The sequence below is a fragment of the Formica exsecta genome, unplaced genomic scaffold, assembly GCF_003651465.1.
Source record: "Formica exsecta isolate Colony F162 unplaced genomic scaffold, ASM365146v1 scaffold644, whole genome shotgun sequence".
Taxonomy (NCBI): Eukaryota; Metazoa; Arthropoda; class Insecta; order Hymenoptera; family Formicidae; genus Formica; species Formica exsecta.
In genome coordinates this window covers 5,617-9,334 of record NW_021853407.1, presented here as the reverse complement: position 1 = coordinate 9,334, position 3,718 = coordinate 5,617, and the positions used below count along the sequence as shown (strand labels likewise).

General features: G+C 31.0%; 1 long non-coding RNA gene across 1 annotated transcript; it reads right to left on the bottom strand.

Annotated features, from left to right (window-relative positions):
* Positions 1-802: 802 nt before the first annotated feature.
* Positions 803-2,073, bottom strand: LOC115242827. Its single transcript, XR_003885110.1, has 3 exons — positions 1,752-2,073; positions 1,153-1,492; positions 803-1,035 (listed from the first exon to the last, which is right to left on the bottom strand). It is a non-coding gene; the product is annotated as an uncharacterized LOC115242827 (long non-coding RNA).
* Between the last annotated feature and the right edge of the window lie 1,645 nt (positions 2,074-3,718).

Here is a 3,718-nt window from a genome sequence, read left to right as displayed (position 1 = left end):
CTTATGCGATGGCCCTTAATTGTTGGAAGTGCTGCCGTAGAAGATTTAAGCCAAAGATATTTAAGTTATTTTTTTAAAATTATTTTTAGTTATTTTTTTATTATTTTTAATATTTGGTTTAAGATAAAATTTATTATTAGTATTTGGTTTAAGATTTTAATAATTGATAATGCCAATTCCGTATATTTTTTTAAGTTCAACATTTATCGATTTGCATTTAATATTATATGCTTTACGTTTAATTTGTTCTTGGATTTAATTCTTTTTTATTGCATAATATGTATATGATATACAATCTTATATGTGCTACTGTATAAAACAACTTTTTTATTTTTTAAAACGATTTTGTAAACCAACTTTATTGTATATGTTAGGTTTATTATTAACTGTAAAATTGGATCGTTTTGTGCCTTCTATGTAAAAATTTATATCTTTATAAATAAATCATATTTTATAACAACTTGAAATCTGATCTGATAACTTTTTATTTATATAAAATTATTAAATATTATTTATATTGTTAGCATTATTTTCTTCACAATTTTCTTTGGTATTTGGAAAGTATCACGGTATCCACATCAATAACTAAAATTCTTTTTTGAAAATTTCCAATTTTTCTAAATCGCAAAAAAAGCATTAGAATATAATAAATCAGAATAGAACAGGATAATAGAATAGGATCAAGAGATATATTGGAATTACAATATATATATTAAAGTTATGATTACATAAATATATAAATCAAATACAATTTTTTTTTAAATCACACTTAATTCGCAATAATGATAATAATAATAATAATAGTTCTTATAAATAAATAAGCAATAAATAACGTTTGTAAAGCCGTTGTTTGAACGAATGCCGCTGTTTAAAAAGAGGTCGTCTCCCAGGTCCAAACAGGTGCCAAAGTCGCATTCGGTTGCAGTTATTGTCGCTAATCTTACGATCTCTCGTCGAGTTTTGCGAACGATGTCTTTCTTTCATTCAAAGTATCAGATTCCTCTATTTCTTTTATTAATATCTTCTGCAGATTGTCTGTAATATATAAATGTAATCAAACTGTATTATTAATTATATATCGCAGAGAAATTTAATTGCAAATTAAATATTGAAGTGTATCAATGTATTATCAATGCATCCAATTGTACTTACTGTCTGTTGCTGTCAAATCTCTATAACCTAACTGACATGAGTCGTCTTCTATCAAGAGACTACAATGCTCTATAAAAGGATCGTGCCACAACTCATTTCTTTCTCTTCTCGAAAGAATTGATTGATTTCGTTTTATCCTGCAAATAAGCGTTATAATTTAGACAATATCAAGAAATAATTAAGACACCTTGCTATTTGGGAAATATAGTTATATTACGCTAATTATACTTATCTTAGTTATATTACTATAATTATATTATGCTGTTTAACAAAGTTTTTCAGCTGATTGCAGGTGCATTACACCGGTCTTCTTGAAAGGATTGACTGATTTCGCTTTATCCTGCAAACAAGCATTATAATTTAGACAATATTCAGATATAATCAAGAAATAATATATAAAATAATAAATAAACATGTATAAGCAAATATATATATTAATTTCCACGAAATTTTCAATCTACTTATAGCATCAAATATATAACATTATCATCAAATATATCTACAAGTACAACAAGTACAATTTTTATGTCATAATGTTTATTATATCATCTATTTGATGATAATAAACCATTTATAGTGTAATAAGAAGCGATAATTACCTGATCCATATTATTGTAAAATTGAACATGTCTGCATAATTGTCTGCACTAGTCTGCAGCGTACAATTTTCTCCATGTGTGATTATTCTCGCTATTATAACCTTTTTATTAACACTATATCTTAGCGTCACGACGTTATCGCGCTACCATGTACTCACGTACTGCGTACTCGCACTGCTCGCGCATCGCGTCGCTTGATACGTCTCATATACATATGCACGCACATACACAAAATTGTCTCTCAAGGCGTATTTGCACACTCAAGCATAAAATCATACATGAGCGCTGCAAACGCGCCTTGAAGGACAAACTCGCTTTGCGTGTGTGCGTGCGAGCATACGAACGTGAGAGTCTGAAATATCTTTATTAAATAAAAGAATTTAAATATGAACCGGGTATCTACTTCGAAAAAATGGGCAAGATAAACTAAATCGAATCCACATGGAAAATGGTGATAAAACTAGACATTGTCGCAATGGACCATCGACATAAACAATTGAGAAACTATACGGCACAGACATCTTCGGCACAATGGACGCAGACGACGAAAAAATTATAAAGGAGCAATTAAATCTCGTGCAAAGGAATCAGCAAACGCTGCAGCAAGCGATGAAAAATCAGATTAAAATATTAAACGCAGCAATTGCGCATGTGGATAATGTTGAAAAAGTTCTGCAAGAAAATGAAGAACAATTCTGAAATATAACAGAGAAGATGCGACAAGCCTGGATACAAACAGAAGCCGGATATGGACAACGAGAAGATCTCGACGAACACTTCATAATATTAAATGCCATAATAAAAGATCTAACGAACGATCTTATGGACATTATCGCGCATCTGACGAACGCGAAAAAAGAGATAATCGACATAAGATTATTACCCATCGAAAGCATTCTAGATAACATGAAGGAAACAGCGTCACAAATACCGCAGGGAACGCACTTCCCATTTCAAATATCCGCAGAAAATTGGAGAACAATCGAAAAGTTCTTAACACTTAGCGCATACTACGATAATACAAATATATTTACGATTATAAAAATTCCGCTGATCACATACCCCGAGTATGAAATAATAAAGTCAATCCCATTACCTACGCACAAATTTAATAACACATTTATATTTATAGAAGTAAATCAACCGATAATAGCGATAGACGTAGATAGTCGAACGTATTTTACGCCTACCGAAAACGATCTAAATAAATGCGTGCGAAATAATGATCAATATGTTTGCGAATAAAATTATCCCATACATTACTTAGACGAAAGAGCGCTATGCGAAGTACAAGCATATGTACAGTTAGAGACATACACAAACAACTGTAATATTCGACACATATACACAAATACAACCATATGGATAGCGTTGAGTAATGCGAACTCATGGTTATACTCTACACGAGCAAACTAACCGATCGAAATAACGTGCGAAAACGACGCAACGCGAAAACTAGAAATAAAAAGAAGCGGACAAATCACATTAAAGGAAAAATGTAAATTAACGACGCAAGACGTCATAATACGAACAAAAAAGCCCGCAATAAAAACAATCGTACAGACAAATCTACCAGATTACAATCTTACGATGATACATGACATACGAAACGAAAAAATACTGGACAAAATTAGACCGATAAAATTACGAAAAGTCATTAGAAACCCGACAGAATTAAGGAACCTAAGCGAAAGACTTGACGAAACAAACGAAGACTTAAATAACAATTATTTTACTACTAACAAACACGTTATATATCCCGTAGCTTCAAGTTGCACAGGAATAATAATAATAATAATAATTACCATAATAGCAATTATATACGCCAAGAAAAAATATAAGACAGAAAAGAAAAAACTACCAGAAACTAATATAAATCCGATGTGCAAACCGAAAATAATTCAAGAGCACATCTACGGCACCGCAAGCGAATCAAATGTAACAGTAGAGATAGAAACCGACACCAC